This window comes from Vicugna pacos, chromosome 20, assembly GCF_048564905.1.
Source record: "Vicugna pacos chromosome 20, VicPac4, whole genome shotgun sequence".
In the NCBI taxonomy this organism is placed as follows: domain Eukaryota; kingdom Metazoa; phylum Chordata; class Mammalia; order Artiodactyla; family Camelidae; genus Vicugna; species Vicugna pacos.
The window spans coordinates 39,614,296-39,641,078 of record NC_133006.1 but is presented as its reverse complement, the minus strand read 5'-3'; the positions used below and the strand labels follow the sequence as shown (position 1 = coordinate 39,641,078).

General features: G+C 43.3%; 2 long non-coding RNA genes across 2 annotated transcripts in view; one reads left to right on the top strand and one right to left on the bottom strand.

Moving 5' to 3' along the window:
• Window positions 1-26,783, top strand: part of LOC140687639 (uncharacterized) — a 38,061-nt gene that overhangs the window by 10,304 nt on the left and 974 nt on the right. The gene's annotated exons all lie outside the window — the stretch shown is intronic.
• LOC140687638 (uncharacterized) lies at window positions 6,466-7,644 on the bottom strand. Its single transcript, XR_012062038.1, has 3 exons — window positions 7,500-7,644; window positions 7,282-7,363; window positions 6,466-6,793 (listed from the first exon to the last, which is right to left on the bottom strand). It is a non-coding gene; the product is annotated as an uncharacterized lncRNA (long non-coding RNA).

The following is a 26,783-nucleotide window of genomic DNA, read 5'->3' as shown; positions in this document are numbered from 1 at the left end:
GGCTAACTCTTCAATAGTGGATTTCCCTGAAAATCAGTCCTCGGTTCAACTGAAGGTTTAGAATCATCCAAATGAATTTGCAGAGATATTCAAAGAAGCTTGAAATACAAAAGGACCATATACGCTCTCTTTTGAACACGTCCTTGTTTGAAAACTGAACTGAGACTTCTTTACCATCCCAGGGATGTCATTTTCTTGTCTCATCACCATCACCTCCTCATGCTTCTTTCTCCATTTCACAGGGAACTGGGATGCTCCACATTCCACAGATGTATTTTGAGCATCTGCTCTGTGCCAAGCACTGCCACGAACGTTATCTTAGTGCCCGTGCCTTTCTAGAGAGGGTGGGAACACGCCAGGGCTCTGGGGCCAGTGTCCTGGGTGGAGGAGGGCGTCGGGCAGCTCTAACCTGTTACAGCTGGTGAGTCCCTGGACACCCCGGCAGGAGGACGTGAAATCAAACCCCTCTGCGGAGGGACCACGACTCTGTGTATCTTTCTCTTATGATAACAGAATTTGTCATGTGGCAGAATAGGAGACTGACATTTTATCCTAAAAAAAAAAGTAAGTATGTATATGTATAACTGAATCACTTTGCTGTACACCTGAAACTAACATTGTAAATCAACTACACTTCAATAAAAAAATTTTTTTAAAAAAGCCTATACAAGCCATAGCACCTTCTTTTCACCCCAACATAAGAGAGGCTGGGAGATTATTTTCTAGCTAAGCAAGCTTTCAGGCATCTGCCAGACAAGATTTTTTTTTTTAACTTAACGTGCCAGAGGAAGTAAGTGCCACCAGAATGATAGAACTTGGGCATAGAAAGTGAACTTAGAGATCATTATCTCAGCAGGGTGGTCCAGAAAGCCTGTGGGTCAGTCTCCTGACTCCGAGGGTCGATCTCGCTTCTCCCGACTTGCTGGAGAAAGTCTCCTCTGCCGAGGACTTCTGTGCATTTAGGCATGTTTCGGTGTCTAACACAAAACATCTCTGAAATAAACAGCTGGCCAGTACCACCTACTGTCCCAGTGACTACCTATTCCAAAGAGCCACATCCACATTGCACCTTGCCTCTCCTCACATCCACCAACTCTCCTATAATTGTATTAAAAAATGTTATTGGGGTAAAATATATTTAACAGAAAATTTGCCACTTTAACTATTTCAAGCGTACAGGTCAGTGGCATTAAGTACTTTCACCAAGCTTTACAAGCATCACTACTACCTGTTTCCAGATTTTCTATTTTCACCACCAAACAGAAACTCTGTAAGCATTAAGGAATAACTCTCCATTTGCCACTTCCCCCAGTCCCTAGTAACTTCTGATACACTTACTGTGTCTATGAATTTGCCTATTCTAGATATTTTATATACAGACTCATACAATAGTTGTCCTTTTGTGTCTGGCTTATTTCTCGTAGCATAATATTTTCAAGGTTCACCCATGTTGCATCTGAGCATCATTCCTTTTTTATGACTGAACAATATTTCATTGTTTGGATATGACACATCTTGTTTACCCACTTGTCTGCTGATGGACACTTGGTCGTTTCTACCTTTTGGCTATTGCAAATAATGCTGTAATAAACATTGGTGGACAAGTATCTCTCTGAACATTTGTTTTCAATACTTTTGGGCAGAACTGGGAGTGGAACTGCTGAGTTATATGGTTATTCTATGTTTAGCTTTTTGAGGAAACACTAAACTGTTTTCCACAGTGGCTGCACCATTTTACATTTTCACCAGCAATGTGCCAGGGTTCCAGTTGCTCCACATCTTTGTCAACACTTACAATTTCCCAGTTTCGGTTTGTTTTTGATAATGGCTGACCTAAGCGGTGTGAAGTGGTATCTCAAAGTGGTTTTGACTTGCATTTCTCTAATTACTAGTGATATTAAATATTTTTATGTGCTTGGTGGCTATTTGTATATCTTATTTGGAGCTATGTCTGTAAAAATTCTTAGCCCATTTCATAATTTTGGTTGTTTGTCTTCTTGCTGTTGGCTGTTGGAAGTTCTTTATATATTCTGGATATTAAACCTTTATCAGATATTTGATTTGCAAATATTTTCTTCCATTCTGTAGATTATCTTTTCTCTTTCTTCATGATGTCTTTTGGTGCACAAAAGTTTTAAATTTTGAAGTCTGATGTACCTAATTTTTCTTTTGGTGTCATATCTAAGAATCCATTGCCAAATCCAAGGTCATGACGATTTCCCCCTGTGTTTTCTTCTAAGAGTTTTATGGTTCTAGATCTTATATTTAGGTCATTGATCCATTTGACTTGATTTTTTATATGTAAAATAGGGGACCAATTTCACTCTTTTGCTTGTGGAAATCCAGGTTTCCCAGCATAATTTGTTAAACAGACTGGGGTTCCCTGTTGAATGGGACCTGGCACCCTTGTTGAAAATTATTTGACCATAGACACAGGAGTTTATCTCTAGATTTTTATCCTATTCCACTGGGCTATGTCTGGTTTTATGCCAGTTTTGATATGTTTTGATTACTGTAGCTTCGTGGTACATTCTGAAATTGGAATTGTGAGTCTTCCAACTTGGTTCTTCCTTCTCAAGATTCTTCTGGCTATTTGGGGCCCCTTGTAATTCCGTATGAATTTGAGGGTCAGCTTCTCCCTTTCTGCTAAAATCCCTGCCACTTCTCCTTTGTCCTCTTCCCATAAGTAGTATTAAGCATCTGTCTTCCTACCCAAAGGCCACCCTGGTGCCAGCACCCCTCAGGCCCTCTGCCTGATCCTTATCACGAGTGTTGGTCCTACCTGCCTCCCCGGACAGGTTAATCATCTCCTGGGATGCAGCCTGCCACGAGTCTGGTCATTCAACCCTCTGATCAACATTATGCCTGTGAGGATAAGTCAACTTTGAGTTTCCACACATGAAGCTCCTTTTGGAAGTGTAAGAACCCCTCTGCCCTGGGGTGAATGCTTTTTTGAGCTGGATTAAGGAAGTAAGGGGAGACCTCTGGGATTGCGACTTAAAGGTCATTCCTATGGATTGAAATGACATGCTTATCTTTTATCTCTGCTCCTTTCCCCCACTAACCCCATTGCCTGGGCCAAGGGAAAATCCCACAAGGACCTTTGGGGTGTTGGCTATCGTCTCAGTATTAATTTCTTGAGCAGCCAGTATGCACTGGACTTGGCAGGTAATAAATACATAAGAAGTCCCAAATGTATAACCTCAAGGAGTTTAGAGTCTCATGGGGGAGTTGCCGTTGCATATGAATGTTCCAAACATCTCAAGCATGGGCTAACACGTTATTTGGTATCTCGGTGCATTTTGTGGTATAAATATGTGTGATTAGGATTCAGCCGAGGGAGAGTGCCAGCTGAATAGTAGTCGTCTCTGAGGGCTGTGTGGACAAGGCACTTCAAAGATGGATAGGATTTCCAGAAATCGGGAAGAGAAGAGAGGACATCCTCCTAGAAAGCAGTGTGATGCGGGGCAGTGACCACAAAATCCAAGGCCCATTGGAAGTGAGCTTAATGTCTCTGTGAACCAGTGTGAATCTGTTTTAGTGTAACGCACCCATCTCGGACAGGAGAGAGGACTCAGCTGCAGGGCCAGGGTGGGGCCAAACTGAGAGGGCCTTGAATCAAAAGGAGTTGTCTGGAATCATTGGTGTCCCTGGGCCGATGAGCTCATCACACATGACTTTGGTAACTACTGCCTTTCCAGTTTCTAGAGGACTCATTGTTCTCAAGGTGAAGGTGGAATGTGGTCCTCACAGATGCATTAGCTGGGTGCAGGAGCTTGGAACAACCACCAGGCACTCCCATCTGTCTCCAGCTTTCATTCTGTGGGCACCACCCTGGTCATGGTTACTCCACACCTGGAATGACTGAATTAGCCTCTCATCTGACCTCCCTGCCTCCAGCCTCCCCTCTGCTCCAACCCACAGGGCAAACCAGAGCCATCTCTGTGCCTGCAACAATATCGACATCATGGTGTTTGTTTGCTTGAGTGTTGAGCTTCATCTGGGCTTCTCTCTCCAGGGCGCCAGGCCTTCCTCGATCTTTCCTACTGTAAGTGTCCCATGAACTTCCTGCCGTACCCGCAAACAAAGCAACCACATTTGCTTCATTCATTCAGTTTTTCAGCCACTTCCCCACCACTCATTACACCGCAGATGCAGGCAGTGTGGTGCGCTGAATTGTGTCCCCTCCAAATTCGAATCCCCAGTACCTTCAAATGTGACTGTATTTGGAATTAGGGTCTTTCGAGGGGTAATTAAGGTAAAATGAGGTCAGCAGGGCAGACTGTAGTCCAGTAAGACTGGTGTCTTTATAAGAAGAGGAAGATGAGATCAGGACACAGACACGCACAGAGGGAAGGCCATGTGAGGACACAGGGAGAAAGTGGCATCTGCCAGCCAAGGAGAGAGGCCTCAGAAGGAACCAACCCTGCCAGCATCTTTGTTTTGGACTTCCAGGCTCCACAGCTGTGCGACAATACATTGCTATTGTTCGAGCACAGTCTGAGGTACTTTGTTACGCAGCCCAAGCGGACTAATGCAGACAGCTTTCCCAGGCCTTCCTCAGTGCTCTGGGGCGAGACAGGGAGGCAGAGCCCCTGGCTGAGGGTATCAGAGAAGAAGCCAAGCGGGCTGTGTCATTTACAGTGGATTTTGAATTAGGAGAAATGAGATTTTGGCGGATGACATCGCAAGGAAGAGCCTTCTGTGGAGAAGAAGCAGGCCTCGAGGTTGTGTCTGGGGAGAGGCAGTGGTAGACTTTGGTGAAGGAGCACCATCCTGGACCTTGCGCACAGGCAGAGCAAGGCATTTCCGGCAGAGGAGCAGACATCCTTGGCTAGGCTTGATGACGGTGCGTCTGTCAGGGTTGACCTTGGTGATGTCAGATGGGTGGAGAGTGGAGGTGGAGCCCAGGTAGGAAGGTGATGCAGCCTAGATTCGGGGGCCACAGGTGTTGCGAAGAAAATGGTGGTGTAAAGAGATTAGTGGACATGGAGTCGAGGGCCTTTGGTACCTAGATTTAAGACTTAAGGATGGAGAGGTCATCCAAGGTCATTTTGAAATTTGGGGGCTTGGATGGAAAGAAAGAAATTCCGTTTTGGAAATATTGGTTTTTGACACTGATCACCCATCCAGGCGGCGTGACCCAGAAGAAGGTTGAAATTTGCCTGGCGAAAGGTCAAGACTAGAAATAAAGTTCTGAGATCCTTGTCAGGGAGGTCACAGCTGAAGTCTTGACAGTGGACGGCTCTGCTGAGGGCAGAGGAAGAGACAGACGGGAGGGAGAAGAGCATCACCTTGGGAAGAGCCCTGCAGAGGGAGGGGGAGGAAGTGGAGATGAAAGAGAACAAGAAGGCTGGTGTAGGAGGAGAATGAGGCCGGCTGAGAGGCTCCCGGGTCTGGAAGAGGCGTTTCAAAGAGGAGGTGGCATAAATGAAAAATCCCTTTAAAACCCCAGAACCTTGACGATGGAGCATGCTGCCACTGCTGTCGTATTTTGGCCAAAGAGTAGATACAACTTTCCCCCTTTTTCTTCTTACTACTGCTGTGATGTACTGAAACCTGAAAAGAAGACTTTTCCAAGAACTAAATGGAGAACAAAGAACAATACAGGAAATACTGGATTTGCAAGGTTTGTGGTCCTAATCGGGCCCAGCCAGCTTGCTCCGAAGGGCTCCTGGGTTTCATCCCAAAGGGGCAGAGTTCTCCACACCCCCGCCTCGAAGGGGGTCTTAGTCTGGGCTCCCTCCTCCCAGGGACTTGGTATTTCCACTCGACTGGCTTCCTTCCACCCCCCTTACACAGAATCCCTTCTTTGACACCTGGGCTGTGGAGTCTGGGCAGGAGGGCCGTCCATCCAGGGCCTGAGTTCTCTTTGCCCATCGGAGTGAGCTCTTGTCCTGGTCAGTGACACTAGGAGTCAGATCACTCTTCAGAAGAGACCGTGACTGTACTCGGGGCCAAGAGGACAGTCATGGGTTACGGAGGTTAACAGAATGATGAAGTGTGGGGTCGGGGGCGTGTGCGAGCGGGAGGCAGTGCTCCCAGAGTCAGAGGGAGTGAACATCGTGATGGCCAAGGGATGGAGAAAGAGCCAGTGGAATTTGACGGGACGGCAGCGGTGATGTTTGGCAGAGCACGTTAGCAGTGAAACCGGGTTGACGAGAGTAACTCCAAGGGGTCACAGAAGGAACGTGGAGGGAAAGGAATCCACCGTCCCCTAGCGACGTCCTCTCTTCTCCTGCCTTGGAAGTATTGTGGTCCCTCTTTTCTTCATCCCGGGCAGTATGGCCGCCCCCAGTCCCTGCATGGGCATCACAGGTGGGTGGTTCAACCAGCAGGAAGAGCGGTCTGGCCGTTTCTCCAGGGCCCCTGCCCTCTTTGGAGTGGGGACCCCCCACCTTTCTGAGCCAAGCTCTTGAGACCGACATGAAATGGGCCCTCCCACCTCCTCCATCAGTCCTTCCCTTGCCCGCGTTCTCTCCTTTTGCCTATGAAAGTCCTAAACCAGGGCCAAGTTCAGCTGCCCAAGGACCGCAAAGTCACACTGTGGATAGAAGGTGTGAGTCTCAAAGATCATTTGCTTTTGTTCGGGAACCACGTCAATCACAAGAGACAGTAGAGCAAGTCGGATAATGTATCCAAAGTGATGGTTTTTCAGGCTACGAGTCTTAGCTTCTTCTTCCTCGTGGTCAGGCTGTTGACTGCAAGGCTTCCAAACCTGTCACTTCTTCAAGGGCAACCAAGCCTCTTCTTGCTGGGGATGTCACAATGGCTCGATTGTGTCCACCTCTCCCTGTTGCAGTCCACACAAGTACAATAAAAACAGGGCTTAAACTATTAGGGCAAATTCCAGGGTGGGCCTAATAGCGAGCAGGCAATCTCTTTCCCCTGAGAGCCTGTTTTCGAGTTAGCTGTTTGTCTCTCACTCTCTGCTGGGATTGCAATGATGTCCTCTACCATGGCTCTATATTTTGGCAGGATGCTGGGCCCTGGGTGACAGGGCTATGTTTTAGGTAGACATTCACTAGAATAGGATGCAAAGAATTTGGATTCTGAATTCTGACACTGATTTATAGTGTGACTCCCAATGAGCCCTTTCCCCTCTCTGGGGCTCAATTTTCTCATCTATAAATGAAAGGCTTGGATAAGGTCAATGACATGCTAATACATTTTTAAACAACCAGTTCTTGGTGGAGGAAGGGGGAGAGGGAAGCCCTGATTTGTAGTGTTCGTCCATTTCTGTGTAAGAATCCCACCAAAGGCCCCTTTTAAGCTACCGACCTGAAGTCAACTGGTTCATAAATTTCCTGAAAACTTAACAGTTGGTTCTGGTGAGACAGTGTATGCCAGTTCCAGCGCAAATCTGGGAAAGATCAATACCATATGTTATTTTAATCCTGAAATTCTTTGAAGTTAGAGATGGAAAATCCCCCTCAGCCCTAAAATGCTACAAATCTACAATTCCAACACTGGCTGATTTTTAAATTGTCAGCACACACCCAAACCTGATGGACCACACTCGCCCGGGCATCCAAGTTCATGGACATCCTGATTAAAGCCAGCTGTGGTCCCGGTGGGGAGCTGTCCCCTCTCCTAAGCAAGCAGCTCTGGTCAGGAAGCCTCTGCACGAGAATGTGCTCTGAAGCTGTCCTGGCTTCAGAGCTGGGAGCCTGGGCCTCGATGCCTCAGGAGTCATTCTGGACCTGCTCCTGCCTCCGCCCCTCCCCCCAGCGATCAGAGATTGTGACTCATCGCCTTGTTATTCCAGCCACAGTTTCCCAGGGAGCCTGGAAGCAAGGAGGGAAAATGGGGAGGAGGAGAAAGCTGCACGCCTAGGGCGGGGCCCTGCCCGTGGTAAGCAGGCGTGAATCACTCCCGTCTGCCTCAGCGACCACACCTTTTGCCCAAGTTCTGAATGCCAGGTGGAGAATTTGCCTACGCCAAGCTCCCTTGATCAAGTCAGAACAGGTTCCCTGAAAGATCATGCCCATTAAAATGAATGGGACCCAAACAGGCTGATCTCCCCCGAAACGTGTTCTCTTTTCTTTCCCAAATGTTTCCTAAGTGCTTTACAGAGAACCCTGACAGTGTAGAAGAGAGAAGAGATGGAGACACTTTGGTACTGCAGAGGCCGGGGGCTCGAGGGAGACATCCCCCCAACCTCCTGGCCAGCTTGCTAGAGAAACCAAGCTGAGTAGAGAGAGGAATGGAACGGGCGTGAACCCTCACGGGTTACCGCGCCGTGATCAAGATCTTAACGTGTGTGTGTGCGCGCGCACGTGTGCACAGTTGCTACCGAATGAAGAAGAAAAATTCTAGAAGGGAAAGATTTGGTGTATACCTAATTTTCAAAACCTAAGGGACACACCTCATATCCATTAGGATGGCTACTCTCAGAAAACCCTCAAACCCCAAAACACATGTTGCCAAACATGTGGAAAAATTGGAACCCTGGTGGACTGCTGGTGGGAATATGAAATGGCTCAGCCACTATGGAAAACAACATGGCAGTTCCTTAAAAAAATTAAACGTGATAGGGACGGTATAGCTCAGTGGTAGAGTGCCTGCTTAGCATGCACTAGGTCCTGGGTTCAAGCCCCAGTGCCTCCATTAAAAATAAATAAATAAACCAAATTACTTCCCTCCCAAAAAGTTAAAATAAAATAAATGAAAACATTAAAAAAAATTAAACATGGAATGACCGTATGACCCAGCAATTCCATTGCTGGATATATACCCAAAAGAAAGTAGGGTCTCGAGGAGATATTTGCAGTCCCATGTGCATAGCAGCATTATTCACAATAGCCAAAAGGTGGATGCACCCTAAGTGTCCATCATAGGTGAATGGATAAACAAAATGTGGTATATATAAACGTGGTGGAATATTATTTGGTCTTAAAAAGGAAGGAAATTCTGATACAGGCTCTAACATGGATGGACCTTGAAAACATTATGCTCAGTGAAATAAGCTGGTCCCCAAAAGATAAATACTGTATGATTTCACTTACAAGAAGTACCCAGGGTAGTCAAATTCACAGAGACAGAAAGTAGAAAGGTGGTTGCTGGGGGCTGGGGGAGGGGAGAGTGGGGAATTATTGTTTAATTCTGGGTACAGAGCTTCAGTTTGGGAAGACAAAAAAGTTCTGGAGGTGGATGGTGGTGATGGTTGCATGGCAGTTTGAAAGTACTTAATGCCACTGAACTGTATACTTAATAGTTAAAATGGTATAGTTTATGATATGTGTATTTTACCATAATTAATTTACATACACACACATGCACACACATACACCCACAAACCTTGGGGACAAACTTTGTAAGTCTGAATCCGTTTCCCGATTTGCTAGAAACATGAGCTTGGTCACATTACTCGGCCAACTTGAGGTTTTGTTACCTTTGACATGGAAGTGATACTGCTACACACGTCTTAGGGCCATTGTAAGGTTAAAATGAGACAAGTCAGGCAGGGCACTTGGCACAGAGTTTGGCACCTAAGTGTCTTGTTTAACTTGTCCTTTTCCCCTTGATCCAAAAAATAAAATAATTTCCTATCTCATACATTTACACCCATAAAAACACACACCATGAAGTTCCACATTCACATGGAGTAAAGGCAAGATAACAGTGCTACTCAGTGTATTAATCTCATGTGTTCTAGTGTTGCAGAAAAGTGTGTTAAGCTCAGTGTTACAGCTCAGTTGTGACAGCTACCTGGATTTGGACAAGAGACCAAGCAACACTCAGAGAGTTGGAGAACTCAGGTTTATAATGCCAGCGGGCCCAGAGTTAACACTCCTAGCTATGGACGCCATCTGTAGGTTTATACAGGCTTTTATAGGCTGCCAGTTTACACTTTGCAACATCATATGCAAATAAGATACAACAAAAGTTCACTAATTAGGAACAAGCTTTGTAAAAATGGACCAATCAGGAGGGAGAGAAATAACCAATCAGGAGTGAATTCCATGCAAATAAAGTACTACAAATGGACCAATCAGGAGTTAGCTCAGGGAACCAATAGAATTTTAGGGGTAAGTTCCACTTTCCTAGAAGTAAGCCATTTCAGAGGCAAAGAGTGAGATAAAGCCACTGGGCCAGGGAACCGGATGGTGCTGGCAGGAGAGTAGTGGCCCTGCCTGGGGGTCCTGCAGGACTTTTTTATGGGGCTTCCCGCCTCACTAGATTTGTCTTTCCTGCTAATTTATCCGTCTTGCCTTACCCTTAGGCAAACTGTGTGTAAGGCAGGGATGTTTTGTGTTTATTGGCAGCATCACAGATTAGACTTTTGTTTTCTACGGAACTGCTAGAATAATGTCTGAGGTGTTGTCCATGTAAACCTCAGAGTGAGACCTGCAGGAGCGAAGTCAGATCTGTGGTTACCGTGGCAACAATGGCAGAGCATCCCTCTAGTCCTCACCCCTGAATCACACACAGGGACCCTCTAGGGCCGTCTCTGTGCCCCCTGCTGCAGCAGCCAGCATGCTGACCCCCGTGGCTTGTCTGGGAAGTGCATGCGGTGAAGGCTCAAGAAGACAAGTGTGAGAATAGCAGATGAAAATGCTAGGGATCTAACAGCTGGACTCAAGATCTTTCAGACAGTATTTATGGATGAAGTATAGCTAGGGACGCATGAGTGGTATTGCAATTCCAGTGGATATTTCCAAAACAGTAGTTCTTAACTCAGAGGAGGGGGGAGCCGATTTCACGCTTCTGCACTGCACCCCCAGGGTATGTGCAGCCAGTGTCTGAAGACATTTTTTTTTGGTCACAGTTGGTGTCAGGGGTGAGGATGTGGGGGTGTTGGCGGTGGATGGGAGGGTGGGGGGCCTCCAGTGGTTAGAGGCCTGGGGTGCTGCTGGACTTCCCACAGAGTTCAGGACAGGACAGCCCCCCACCACAAAGGATTCTCCAGGCTAAATTGCCAACAGGGCCAAGGGTGGGGAAAATCCTATTGTAGAAAAACCAGAAGGGATTAAAAGAAATCCCTTCCTATCAACAAGGTCCTGGTGTAGAGCAAGGGGACTAGACTCAAAATCTTGTAAAACTCTACAATGAAAAAGAACATGAAAAAGTATATATATTATATATATACAACTGAATATATGTATATAACTGAATCACTTTGCTGTACACCAGAAACTAATGCAACATTGTATATCAACTATACTTCAAATAAAAGAAGGTAGTAGTACACACACACACACACACACAAAATCATTGCCTAGCTGAGAAAAAGAGGAAAGAAAAGAGCTATTAAAATTGGGTGGTTAGAGAGGAGGTCCAAAGAAAAAGGATGCCTTTTGTATACTATTTGGCCTTTTTAAACTTTTTTATCTTTATATTCATACACACACATACACCCCCGCACCCCCACACACCTGACCAGAGGCTACATTTATTACATTGATTTATCTTCTTTTTTTGCCATAGAGATATTAACGTTTAAAATTGGATTTGGTTAGGAGAGGAAATTTCTTTATAAATTATTCAGGGCTTCTTTATTTAGACCTTTGCTGTGTGAGTCAGAACTTGTTTCTTATCTTGCTCAACCTGCAAAAGAAATTTGTCCAAACATGAAATCCTTTTAAACTTCACTATGAGCAATACCTGGGAAACAGCTTTATGAGCTTCTTTCCAAAGAAAGAAGCATTAAATTATCTGTGGAAAACCGGGACAGAATAAGAGGTTCCCCGTGTCCCGGAAGCCTAACCCAAACAGCATCCTTGACAGAAGAAGCCGCAGAACAGTTGCGAACAGGTTCTGAGTCTGAATGCCTGGGTTTCAATCCAGGAGACAAGCTGGGTGACAGTGGGCAAGTTACTGAACTTCTTCGTGCCACTGTTGTCTCATAAAAAAATAGGGATAACGTGAAAACAAATATATGTGTGTATATATATGACTGAAACATTATGCTGTACACCAGAAGTTGACACATTATAACTGACTATACTTCAATTAAAAAAAATAGGAATAATGATAGAATGTACCTCAGAGGGTTGTTGAGTGGATTAACTGAGATAATCAGCACAGGAAATACACTTAGCACAACTCCAGGGCCATTGCAAGCCCCTTAGAAGTGTTAGCTGTTACAGTTAGGATGAGAAAAGTGGAAGACTGGTACCTTTACAAAGGTTAAAGGAAATAGAGAACAAATTTATGATTACCAAAGGGAAGGGGGGTAGGGATAAATTAGGACTTTGGGATTAGCAGATACAAACTACTATATATAAAATAAAAACAAGGACCTACTGTATAGCCAGAGAACTATATTCAATATTTCATAATAACCTATAATGCAAAAGAATCTGAAAAGAAAAAATATATATGTATGTATATGCATAACTGAATCACTTTGCTGTACACCTGAAACTAACATTGTAAATCAGCTACACTTCAACACAAAATTTTTTTTTAAATGTTACAGGACAGAACAGATTTGTTTTTAAATGTAATCAGTTTTTGATGTCTCTGTGGCTCAAAATAATCTTTAAGTTGTTTTAAAACTGGACAAAAAGGTAACAAATTTTCTTTTCCTTGCTCAGGAAATAAGCCATAAGTCTAGTGGCACCAATGAATGCTTACAAAAATTAGAGAACAGGATTAGTGAAGAAAGAAGTCAAGAAAGAGAATGTAGATAATTTACTGTGAAAAGAAGTCTAAAAACAGGTTTGGTATTTAAGCAAATTCGGGGTGCTCAATAAATATGTACCAATGGGGTGGAGGGTATAGCTCAGTGGTGGAGTGTGTGCTTAGCATACATGAAGTCCTGGGTTCAGTCCCCTGGACCTCCTCTATAAATAAATAAATAAACAAGCCTAATTACCCCCATCAAAAAAATTTAAAAACAAATCCAAAAGTTTACTGACAAACGGAACTATGAGGTGTGTTTTGGAGGATGAGAAGTCAAACCATAAGGGAAGACGAAGTGGTAAAGAGGAGAGAAATCGCTGTGTAGGGGAGACTCTGGCATACAAAATATTGCAGGAGTTTTGGAGAGCTCCAGCAGGACATTGTGCAAGTGGTTCTTATCTGGGCTGCATACTGGGGGTATTTTTAGGAATCCTAATTCCCAGATTGATTAAATCAGGCTACTGGGGGCTGGAGCCTGAAAATCTGTATTTTCAGATTGTATTTCCCATTGACTCCAATGCATAATTGATGGGCAATGCTCCAGACCAATGCATCTCAAAACTGAACTGCATAGGAATCGCCTGGGGACTTTATTAAAACTTTTATTGAAACTGATTCAGTGGGGTGTGTGTTGCAGGAGGGAGTAAAGGGAGGAAGTAGAAGGCTAAGATACTGCATTTTAAAGAAATTCCCAGGAGATGTCAACTCTGCAATTCTGAGCATCCCATTTGGAGTTACAAGCCACATATACTTTGAAAATGGCTCCGTGTAAATAAACACATATTATCGTTACAAAGCGCTCCTGTTCTTCCTTGAGAGGAAATTCACTTGTTCAACAAATGTGTGATAACCGCAGCTCTGCGCTTTCAGAGGGCTACGAAGATGAATAAGGTGTTTGCAATTCAATTGGTAACAGCTGGCATTTGAGTTAAGCAGAAAATAAAACATCCTGACTGTGAGGTTTTCTGATGGCAAAGAAGTGGGATGGTTATTGAAGGGGTTTTGAGGGATATTCGGGGTGGAGGGTATTAAAAGGAAGAATTTTGTTTCAGAGAAGTAGTGAGTGAGGAATATCTGTGTGAAGCAACAGGAGAGGCTGGAACATTCAGGAACGAGGTGGAAGAAATGAACAGGGGAGGAGACCGAGCATCAGGGATTTAAAAAAAGAGCCTGTAGATGGTTGTGAAGATTTGGAGGTTTCTGAGCAAAGAGAACTTGTTGCTGCAGGTACAGGAACCTGAGTTTGAGGTTTTATTTGGGAGCTTCCACTGGCCCATTTTTTCTATTTCATCATTTTTTTTAAAAAAATTGAAGTATAGTTGATTTACAGTGTTGTGTTAGTTTCTGGTATGCAGTATAGTGATTCAATTGTACATATATATTCCTTTTCATATTCTTTTTCATTATAGGTTGTTATAAGGTATCGAATATAGTTCCTTGTGCTATACAGTAAGACCCTGTTATGTATCCATTTTATATACAGTAGTTTGTATCTGCAAATCTCAAATTCCTAATTTATCCCTCCCCCTTCCTTTCTCCTTTGCTAACTGTAAGATTGTTTTCTATATCTATGAGTCTGTTTCTGTTTTGTAAATAAGTTAATTTGTGTCATTTTTAAAGATTCCACATATAAGTGATATCATATATTTGTCTTTCTCTTCATGAATTACATCACTCATTATGAAAATCTCTAGGTCCATCCATATTGCTGCAAATAGCATTATTTCATTACTTTTTTATGGCTCAGTAGTATTCCATTGTATATATGCATACATCTGTGTTATCCAGTCATCTGTCAATGAGCACTGAGGTTGTGTCCATGTCTTGGCTATTGTAAATTCCACTGGCCCATTTGATTCTCTGGGCTTAGCAGGTCAACCAAGCAGAAATTCTAAGCTCAGCACTAGAATTTCTCTAAAAGTCTTACATGTCATTTGCATCTCCTGATTTTCAAATTATATGTTATTTGCATCTGATTTATAAATGTTGAGGCCAACTTAGTCAAGCATCAGTACCCAAGGATGCTAGAGCAGCATCTTTCGAAGCATTTTCTCCTCACACCCCCACGACTTCACATTGTCCATCAACAGTGGCCATCCAACATCAAGAGCATTTAATTCACTCCCATGTTGTCAGGGTTGGCAAACAATGGGTGGACAGCCTGTTTATTGGAAACTTCATCTTCATTGGTCACCTGTCTGATACCAACTTTGCTGAGCCTGGCAAAGAACATCACCAGGATTGCAAAATCTCTAACTGCTTAAGAAAGCACAACCTGACCTGCTGAATTTTCAAACATCAGGACAAACCTGCTGCTCCTCACCTGCGTGCCAACAGGTGTAGAAATGCCTTGGACAACCATTTCCCCGAGCTGGAGAACAATCACATTTTTAAGAAAGGGATTGTGTTCTTTCATCTTATTAAAAAGTAACACTTATACTTGATAAAACATTTAGAAAACATAGAAAAATATAAAGGAGGAAATAAAAATCACCATACTCCTGTTATCCAAAGATAAACCCTGTCAAAATGTTGATAAATTTCTTCCCCACCATGTTTATTCCAGACGTGGGGTTTATGCAGTCTGGACAGCTTTGCTCTCTTACTTGTTCGTGCATCATTCTTGTTAAATAACATTAAATGGAGAAATTGCTTTTCTTAATCTTCTCAAATCCATTCATGAAGATAGCTCTTCTGTGGTATTGAATTCCCACTGGGGGTCATATCCCTTCGGCTGAGACTACTGTTAGACTCGGTGAAGAGTGAGTCTGTCTGTGATAGGAATTAGGTAAGGTAGGTAGAATGTGCTCATTCTCACTCTCGAAATATCCTGGGGGACAAGGGGATTCCAGGCTCAGGACAGTAGCCTCTACCACCCCAAAAATGGTCACCTGTGCATTTGTCAAATAATGTCATGGTATTTGCTTGACCGACTGTGTCATCCACCCTCAGGACATTTTCGGTTCAGATGCTTGTGATTTCTTCAGTTTGCCCTTTCCTTCTCACCTGTCCGTTGACACCGAGCCTCATTAGGCAATTTTATCCACAAGCATTTATTGCACACTGACAGCCCTGGAATTTTAAAAACAGCAGTGATTGGGGCCCTAAAATGCTTCCCTGAGAGATGACAGATTAGACAGTCACGGTCTGAGGCGCCTGAGAGCAATGGTTCTCGTCCCTGGCCGCACGTTGGAGGCACCTGGGAAGCTTTTGTGCTGAGGCTGCACCTTGGACCAGATGATTCAGCATCTCTGAAGATGGGACCCTGGCGTGCAGCTTTTAAAGCTCCCCTGAGTGACTCCAGTGGGTTCCCAGGGTGGAAAACCAGCACCACAGAGCACTGATTTTCATTGAATTGGCTGCACATTAGAATCACCTGGGGAGATTTTTTTTTTTAATTTAAATGTCTGGGCCCCACCCCAGAATGAGTGAGTCAGAATCTGTGGAAAAGGGATCTGAGAAACTATCTTTTCATCGCTCCGTAAGGTGATTTGATACATAGTAAGTGTTTAGAATCATTGCCATCAGCAACCTAGCGAACGAGACAATCTAGATTGAACCCATTTTTGGCTCTTTGGCTTTGGAAGCCATGCATGGCTGTGGGATGATGAGTTACCTCTGAGGGGTAATGGACACAGCCCTGGGCTGGGCACACAGGACCCAAAGGCGTGTCTTGCTCTGTGACGTCAGACAAGGGACAGAACCTCTCTGGGATGGGAGCCCCAGTCTGCCTGCCTATGATTTCTAGCATGACTTGTGTGTGTCAGACTTTCTCCCTTCCTTAATTGATGTTCTGCTGGTTTTTATTTGTTGACCAATACATAAACATGCTCAGTCTGTACACAGTTCTCCATGCAAGTGTTGAAAGATTTTAAAGCGACACGATTGTTTTCCAAACAGTTATTCTATTGACTTTCCAGCTTAAAATTTGGAGACAAATTGTTCTTAAAAAGAGGTTCTCAAAGGACTTGGAGGACACTCTGTTAAGGGTAATCAGTCAGACAGAGAAAGACAAAATACTGCATAATCTCACTTATCTGTGGAATCAGAAATGCTCAGCTCATAGAAACAGAGAGTGGAGTGGTGGTTACCAGGGCTGGGGTGGGGGAAATGGGAGATAATGGTCAAAGGGTACAAACTCCCAGTTATAAGATGAATACATTCTGGGGATGTGATGTACAGTGCGGTGACTGTAGTTAACAATACTGTATTATATACTTGAAATTCGCTGAGAGAGCAGATCTTAAATGTTCTCACCACACACATACACACAGACACACAAGAAATTACGTGAGGTGATAGAGGCGTTAACTATCCTTATTGTGGTAATCATTTTGATACACATATATGTGTATCGAATCACCACATTGTACTCCTTAAACTCACACACTGTTCTCTTGCAATTATATCTCAATAAAAGGTGAGGAGGGTATAGCTCAAGTGGAAGTGTGTGTGCTTAGCATGCATGAGGTCCTGGGTTCAATCCCTGGTACTTCCATTGGAAAACTAAATAAATAAACCTAATTACTTTCCTGCTGCAAAAAATATATAAATATAAATATATATCTCAATAAAGCTAGAAAAAAATTGGAGGATCTCAAATACCGTTACCTTAGAACACTGATAATCTGTCGTGGTGTCGTATTGTATACACTACCTACTGAAAAGTTTCCAGTTTGGCCTACTGAGAACAAAGATGTCACAGAGAACACCCAATTAAGAGCCAGGATCAGGGAACGGTTTTATAAATAATTCTACCAAAAGACAGGGGGATAAAGTTAAGTCCTAGAAAATGTTTACAACAAGTTAGATGTGTGATTATGACTTCAAACTGCCATTTGGCTGTGCTTCTTGTTATAGGATGTGAAAAACTGCCAGTGCATTCTCCCCACACCCCCAGCCTATAATCAAAGCCTCCTTTTATTTGATATTTTATTCATCTCTGATTGTACTGAAAAAAAAAGAAAGCAACCAGACCATGAACTCACTTCTTAAACGTATTTACACTTATAAAAAAGTTTTATTTAAGGCATAGAATGGGTTTCCTACTTCTTAAAAGTGTAGTTCTAGAACAATTAAAGTCTTGCATTTACAAAGTAGTTGCTAGAACTATTCCTCCGGATGGCACAAGAAGGGGCCCCAGGGACAACCCGCGAGACTCCCTTTATGTGATTAGATTTGGCTTCTTTCTCCCCTGTTCGGTCAGAGGCCAGCCTCTCCTGGCCTTAGCATCTCGATTTCTGCAGGTGAGTCTCCTTTCATTTCTTGGTTGGTCACTTTGGCTTGTTTCCCTTCTGCATGCCTTTCCCCTTTTGTCTGCATTTATTTTTTTATTTTGGCATGGTGATTTTTTTTTTTCCCCTACATCAATCAATGTTTGCAGGAGCAGGTTTGGATGACGCCTGGCAGGTCTCTCTCAGGATTCTCCCTTTACAGTCATCTCTTGGAATCAGGGGGATTCATTCCAGGACCCCATGGATACCAAAACCCATGGATGCTCAAGTCCCTTATATAAAAGGGTGTAGTATCTGCATATTACCTTCGCACATCCTCCCTTGTATTTTATTTAAATCATCTCTAGATGACTAATAATACTGAATATAATACAAATGATGTGTAAATACAATGTAAATGCTTTGTAAATAGTTGTCTGAGTGGCAAATTCAAGTTTTGTTTGGAGGAAACTTCGGGAATTAAAAAAACATTTTATTTTGATCTGCAGTTGGTTGAATCTGCGGATGTGGAACTTCAGGTGCGGAGGGTCAGCTACACACCTTGTGAGCCGCACTGCCCTTTCTCCTGGACATCCCTGCAGGGGCCGTGGTGGGGAGCACTGGGTGTTTGTGGGGACTGCATGGTGAGAGCCTTTGCAGACTCGAGTGGCTGGACATTGGGGCTCTTGCCACCCCTGAGCTGCTGGGACTCCTGTTGTCAAACTTTGTAAAGGCACCAGTCCTTTCCATTTGCCAAATCTCCCGCTGCATCCAGTGCTTATTAAGCATAGAGGTGGGGGGAGGGCGTAGCTCAGTGGTAGAGCGCGTGCCTAGCATGCATGACATCCGTGTATATACGTAAATAAACCTAATCCCCCCGCCCAATAACAACAACAACAAGCGAACAGAGGCAGAACTGTCTTTGTGAAGTGGGGGTGCCCTTCTGTGGAACGTGGATGAGCTTAACTCGACAATCCCATTGCTTCTTCATGCAGGGCTGCCAAGGCTTTTACTTCAGAGGATGAAAAATGATGAAAAGCCTTTTAGAGGGTTTTTGTTCGTTTGTTTCTGTACATGGGAATTCCTTGTCACTTCTGCCAGTTCTTAAGACAAGAAAACAAGGCCAAGGGCGGACGCTGGCCGTGAGGCTATGGGAGCCAGCAGCTCTCAGTCCTGCCACTGCCACTGGTGGATGGGGGGCACTGGCCGGCAGGCCCCGAATCTGAAGGCCTAACAGGCGTGGAAACGGGCCCGGCGTTCCTGCGCTGCGTTTGCCTTTGTCCATCAGGGCGGCTGTGGGTGAGGGGGCGCTTCCTGCTGAGCGGGAGCCCGGCTCTGGTGCAGCTATGCTGACTGGTCACCTGACGATTCATCGGATGCTCAGACCAACAGAAACACCCGCTGAGCCATCCTTTTAGGTGACCCATGACCTCGATTAATGACCACTCATCTGGATTCACTGTTTGCCAGCAGGTGAATAAGGCCTTTAATGATACCAGAGACGAGAACAATTAGGAAAGGACCAACTGGACGGCCGCCTGACTGCACAGCCTGGACTTTAACTGGCCCGTCGGTCTGGGCGCTCAGACAAGCACGGCCCACGGTTCCTTTAGTCAGGAAAGACGAGTTTCCCCTTCTCCTGGGAAAGAGCCAAACACCTGACTCACGGAGATGCTCTCAGTGTCTTAATTGTTCATTTCTCTCCACCAGCCACCTTCTTTAAAGGAAACGTGTATAGTTTTGAAATTGCTTATTCTTTTATTCAATTGCCAATGAAATAGCCCTGAAATTTCTAATGAGGCATTTTTAGTAAACTTTTCAGCATAATATACCTACATTAATGCATACAAATCATAAGTGTACAGGAGGATGAACCTTTAGACCCGTGTACCCTCTGTGTCTTCAGGTCGAGAAATAGAATATTACCTTCACCCCAGAAAGCCCCCAGTCACTTCCCACCCAAGGTAACATGACAATCACTCACATTCTAACACGCATAAAGTCTGATTGTGAACTTGCTCATTTTCACAGTTAACCAGTTTGAATCTGCTCCAGTGGACAGGAAGCCCCCTTGTTAATATTTTTGCTCAGCAATCGTAATTCTAAAGAATGCTAGTTCTCTTCACCATTTCCCTCCGCACCTGAGAGTGGGACAAGCTTGCTGTAAAGTCACAGAGCTCAAAGGTAGAAGCATCTTTCCCAGAGATGAGGTCAGTCTCTTTGTTTAATCCTTAGATCACCCAGGAAGCAAGATGTGCTGTGAACATCTCTGGGCAGCTGGGGCCCTTCACTGCTTATTTGTGGGTCACATTTAAGCCATATACCTTTGCACATTTTAATTTTATGCACTCGCGCACGCACGCACGCACAGCTTCCCTTGTTTTTCCTGCTTCGAGTTTTCGTTTTCCTCATTCCATCCCCAGAGGACTGCCTTCTCTACCCTATGCTGTCCTGGCATAAAACCTTCCTCAACAAACCCTACTTTTAGAATTCATCACCACTGCACACGCTGCCTTGAACTGAGTTGACTATCCCTCATACAAAAAGCACGCTCAACCTCAGAAAACTCCTTTATTACTTCTGCTTTTGACGTAAAGCCCCTAAGAAGTCTGACCTGGAAGGGGAGAACGGATACTAAAACCAACCTGTTAGAATGTGTGGCTTTTAAAATTATCAGCCTGAGGTTCGAGACCGAGTTTCATTGAATGAGGGTGTCTGTGTTTATTTATTTGTCTGCTGAAGCCACAGGCATCCCGTTCGTGAACTCATTCACTAATTCATTTCCTGAACCCAGGAATTGTGTTAGAGGCTGGACTTTCCAAGGAGGAGGTGTCTGCTCTTCAAGGAGGGAGACTTGGAAGACGAAATAGGGTATTTATAGATCTGACCTTCTGAGTACAAGAAACACCTAGTTCCTAAAGTAGAATATTGTTGCTTTTAATTATGCCATGAACAGAATAAGCGCTCTAAACACATTTGGGGATGAAGATAATGGTACTGGGCATGTTTCTCTATCATGAATCAGAATAGACTCTGGGTTGGTTAGACTGAAATGAATCCAGACCATCATTACTTTTTAAATGAATCCCGATCCCTTTGCCTGTTAAGCACCAAAAATGGATTGCGGTCCTTCCCCGGGGGCGGGGACTCCTCTCTCTGGGGGTGATAGCTCGCTTACTTTCAGGCCGCCCCATCCTTTCAACTCCCCTACACGAGTGAGAGTCACAGCGGACGTCCGTGAACTGCTGCAGGTTTAGTCTCCCGTCGGGAGGATGGTTAAACTTCTTTAAGGGCACCCTTGGTAGATGGATGTACAACGCATCGAATAGCCTTTTCGTGTTACATGAGAAGTTGTGTTTTATGCTTCCGACGACTTCCTGCAGGCTCACTGCCTTTGGTAAAATGCAAAGATGAGTTCCAGGAGGAGGCTGGTCCAAGGGCACAGGGGTGGAGGGGGACTCTTCCCTTCCGGTGGCAAACATCCTGTTACCAGTTGACCCTTGGCTCACTTCCAACTTTGACTGAACTCGTATCTGTCAGCTCAGATTTCTCTGAGACCTGGACCTCGGGAAGGAAAGATGCAGGTGAAATGAAATCCCTGAATGGTATTTAAATCTGTCCCACCAAATCCACTACTGTAAATCTCATTGACACCTGTAGTAATTATATTGTGTAATCAATGGGCTGACACTCCCCTCTAACCCCGCAAGCCCCCTGTTTTGTATTCCTGCTGAAGATGGAATCAGATAAATGTTAGAGTTCTGCCTCAAATTAAAGATTCCTCCCCATAAAGAATTCTGGACTCAGAAGGCGAGAATGCCCGTTATGTCACCCCGTCAGGGTCAGCAAACTCATGGATCAGTGCTTCCTAGTCTCTGGGATGTGGATGCCTGAGGAGGCGAGGAGTTTTTGTTGTGGGTTTGCAAGCACTATCTGTAACTGCAAAAATCATGTTACACCTACCTGTACTGTTTTTCAAAAGCAGGAAGGTGTGCACTTGTGATTAACAAAATACAGATTTGTTTAAAAGTGTTGTTAAATGCATGGACTACATCTTAGTCATTATGTATTTCCCCCATTGGTTGCTAAAAGAATCATAATTTTGCTTATAGGCAGATTTCCAAATTTTAATAATAAAAGTGCCCTCATAATTTAGAAGTTCGGGAGTCACTGTCTGAGTGTTAGTGGTTTACGTGTAACTCATGGATGACTTCCTCCTAGCTGCATGAAATGTTTAGGTGTTGACATTATAAAACGGTTGTAACTGGAATTATGAATCCTTTTCTGTAAAAGTTGCACTGTTCTTAACTGCATCCTTGCCCGACTCCCTCTATCTCCAGGCATTTACAAATCCAGTTGGAGAAATATGGTATCAGCACACAAAAAATTAAATAAAAGTTAAGAAAATGCAAAGAGAAAACATAGAGCACTTGATCAATTGCCCAGTGCTTTGAGCTCAGGAGAAAGAGTGGGAGGCAGGTAGGAGCGAGAGAGATAAAGAGGTAGGTGATGTGGTGAGAGCGAGTGTCACCCAGGAGTCTGGGCATCAGGGCAGGTTTTTATAGACTCTGATAATTACCAGCAGAGCGACCAGGGACGGGGAACCTGACCCTGCTGAGCCTCTGACCTATTGTCAATAAAATCAGGATTATAATGCCTCCCTCACAGGGTTATTGTGGAGATAATTTATAACAATGTGATTTAAATGCTTTGTACTACACCTGGTACAAGGGGTGTGCCGACTAAATGGTGGCTATTATTCGTTCTATTGGATGGTCAATGCTGTCAGCGTAGAAAGGAGGATGTTTATTTTTGCTTTATTTATTTATTTTTGCCCAGAATCTAGCACAATGCGTGACTCATACTAGGCGCTTTAAAAAAATGTTTGCAGAATGAAAAGATGGAAGAAAGGATGGTTAGATGTTGAAATGAATTTTAAAAATGAACCAGGGGATTTGGGGACCTGGGAGGGATCTCATGAGAAGCAAGATTTAAGGTGAATCTAGCAGAATGCACGGAGAAGGTAGAAGAGTGTTCCGCTGGGGGACGGGCAGGAATCAAGGTACAGAAGCCAGAAAGCGCAATGTGGGCAGAGGGCAGGTCGGGATGCAGGGGTGAGGCCTGGGGATGCCAGGCGGGGGCGCGTGTGTCTTGTCTGCTGCCAGTGGGGAGTCAGTGAGATTTTGAGAGGGTGAATGGCCTGAGGAGAGAACCTTCCAGAAGGTTAGTCTGGTGCTGGTGTGTGGTGTGGAGCAGGAACGTGATGTCCACACCACATGTCCATTCAAAGCAGGACACGGTCAAGTCCCTGACCAGTATAAGGAGAAGAAAATAAAGACAGACAGTTTAATTATATAATAAAGGAAATAATAGAGGAAAGATTAAGGAGAGCGTAGCTAGAGGTGTCTTCTCTGTTCTCTATGAATTCTTAACGTGGTCATTTAAACCATTTACCAGCCTGCAAACTGACACTTCTGACATATACAAGATGGCTTTGCAAATCACTGCAGGTGAATGTTTAGCTGGAAAGGAGACAAGCTTCAGTTGGAGGGTTGGATCCACGAGGTGTGTGGAGCGTGTGCCATCAATGGAATCAAGAAGTAAAGGTGAGTTGAGGTCTAGGCCAAGTTTTTTCTCTTAGCAACTTGAGAAGATAAACAGTGGCTATATTAGAGTGGGCAGTGGAAATGGATTAATCCAAGAAACATGAAACTGAACTGAGCAGCTAAATTGCCCACGAGAGAGACCCAGTTGCAAGGAGAAAGGTGAACTGGATGCGGTTGAGTGGGAGCCCCTTGCGGGTGGGGACACAGGGCTGACTGGCTGAGATGGAGAGAAGGAGCTGGAGGGTCCTGAGTGGTGAAGTGCCTGGGTAAAGCCTGGTGGGATGAGAGCCAGGTGTGCTCACCCCTCCTCCTCCCGTCACCTGGCTGCCCTGGAGGACCTCCCTTGTCACTCCACTTTCCCTTGAGGAGGCAAGTGGGGACTGGGAGGTGGAGTGGGAGCAGGCAGCCTGCTTGTGTTACATTTTCAGGAAAAAGGTCTGTCTCTCTGTGCAGGAAGTTAGTCTTCCAGGTAAGGTAACAGTTTCTGGAAATGCATACAGAAGAGAAAGGAAGAAAGAAAGAGAGAGAAAGAAAGAAAAAGAGAGAAAGAAAGAAAGGAGAAAAAAAGAAGGGAGGGAGAAAGAGGAAAAGAAAGATGGAAGAAAGAAAAGGGCCTTTCTTTCTCTTATTCTTAAGGGGAATTCATTCATTTACCATATTTATTAAATTCTTTATCCATTCCTTTGTTGATAGACATTTAGGTTGCTTCCATGTCTTGGCTAATGTGTATAGTGCTGCTATGAATATTGGGGTGCATGTATCTTTTTTGAATTAGAGTTTTATCCAGATATATGCCCAGGCGTGTGATTGCTAGATCATACAGTAACTCTATTTTTAGTTTTTGAAGGAGCCTCCATACTGTTTTCCATAGTGGCTGCACCAATTTACATTCCCACCAACAATGCAGGAGGGTTTCCTTTTCTCCACACCCTCTCCAGCATCTTTCATTTGTGGACTTTTCAATGATGGTTATTCTGACCTGCGTGAGGTGATACCTCATTGTAGTTTTGATTTGCATTTCTCTAATAATTAATGATGTTGAGCATCTTTTCATGTGCCTGTTAGCCACCTGTATGTCTTCCTTGGAGAAATGTCTATTTAGGTCTTCTGCCCATTTTTTGATTTTTTTTTTTTTGCTATTGAATTGTATGAACTGTTTATATATTTTGGAATTTAACCCTCTGTCATTTGTGTTTGTAAATATTTTCTCCCATTCTGTAGGTTTTTCGTTTTTGTGTATGGTTTCCTTTGCTGTGCAAAAACTTTTAAGTTTGATTAGGTCCCATTTGTTTATTTTTGCTTTTATTTCTTTTACCTTGGGAGACTGATCTAAGAAAATATTGCTACGATTTATGTCAGAGAATGTTTTGTCTATGTTCTCTTCTAGGAGTTTTATGGTGTCATGTCATACAATATCTTTAAACCATTTTGAGTTTATTTTTGTGTATGGTGTGAGGGAGTGCTGTAACTTCATTGATTTACACGCAGCTGTCCAGCTTTCCCAACACCACTTGCTGGAGAGACTTTTTTCTGTTGTATACTCTTGCCTCCTTTGTTGAAGATTAATTGACTGTGGCTGTATGTGGGTTTATTTCTGGGCTCTCTGTTTTGTTCCATTGATCTATTTGTCTGTTTTTGTTAGCAACTTCCAAATATACAATATAAGGATATTAACTATAGTCACCATGCTGTATGTTATATCCTCATGATTTATTTATTGCAAAACTGGAAGCTTGTATCTCTTGACCCTCTTCATCCATTTTGCCCACCAGGAAGGATTTCTTCAAGCAGGTGAAATTAATAGAATATCTGATATGAATCTTTGTGTTGAGAATCTATTAACTCAGGGAGAGTTTGGGGATAAATTAATGATAACTACTGACAATCAAGCAAAAGTGAAAAAAAAAAAAGAAAAAAGACAGTTACTAACTCTGAGACGAGGGGAAGTTGTAAAGGAAAGAAAAAGTCTATAATAATTTTACTACTTAAAAAAACAACATAGCACCACTATTAACCACAGCCAAAAGGTGGAGGCAACCCAAATGTCCATTAATTGATGAGTGGATAAACAAATTTGCAGTAGACATATGATGGAATATTATTCAGCTTTAAAAAAGGAATGAAATTCTGTCACAAGGTACAACCTTAAAGACATTATGCTCAGTGAAATAAACCAGACAAAATGTAACAAATACTATATGATTCCACTTATATGAGGTACCTAGAATAGTTAAATTTAGAGAGACAGAAAGTAGAATAGAGGTTCCTAGGGACTGAGGGTGGGTGAAGAGGGTCTATAATGGTTACAGTTTCTGTTTGGGATGATGGAAGATTTCTGGAGACAGATGGTGGTGATTGTTGCACAACTTTGTGAAGATACTTAATGCCACTGAACTGTACATTTAAGAACAGTTTAAAGGGTGAATTTTATGTTATGTGTATTTTTTCACAATTTTGAAACAACAACAACAAAAAACCCTGTAAGGTGCTGTACAAATGAGTTGAATTATAATTATTTTTCTCATACTGATAAATATCAGATTTTTAAGATTCAGGTGTTGGGGACCTTACTTTCATTTAAAAAACCAGGTACAAAAGCTACTTTTTCTTATAAAATTACATACCTTTTAAAATGATCTATTATTAGAAATGCATATTCTAACAAATAGGTCTTCCAGTGATAACTATACCTTAAAATTATATGTCTCTCATTAGCACATAATTTTTGTTGAAGTATAGTCTGTTTATACTGTATTAATTTCTGGTGTACAGCACAGTGATGCAGTCATATATATATAGAGAGAGAGATTCCTTTTCATATTCTTTTTCGGCATAGGCTATTACAGGTATTAAATATAGGTCCCTGTGCTGCACAGGAAGACCTTGCTGTTTATCTATTTTATATGTAGTAGTTAGTATCTTCGAATCTCGAACTTCCAATTTATCCCTCCCCACTCCCTTTCTCCCCTGGTACCACAATTCTGTTTTCTATGTCTCTGTCTGTGAGTCTGTTTCTGTTATAAGACACAATTTTTTAATGTAAAAAATCTGACCAGACTATATATGGTTTAAAAATTGTCTTTTTTTTTTAACTTTGCAGTACATTTGCCTTCTGTATATGTAAATACACTCATTTTCTTACTTTTTTTTTTCAGTTTTAGATTTACATACTCATATTCTTAACGTTTATTTACAATGACAACTCTGGGATCAAGATGTATTTCAAATTAACATAAGTCCCTCTTACAAAGACAAGTGCCTCTGTAGTTCAAAAGTAGATTTTAAAATCCTCCTTTTGTGTATTACATATTTTCTCAGGGATGCATTAAATAGG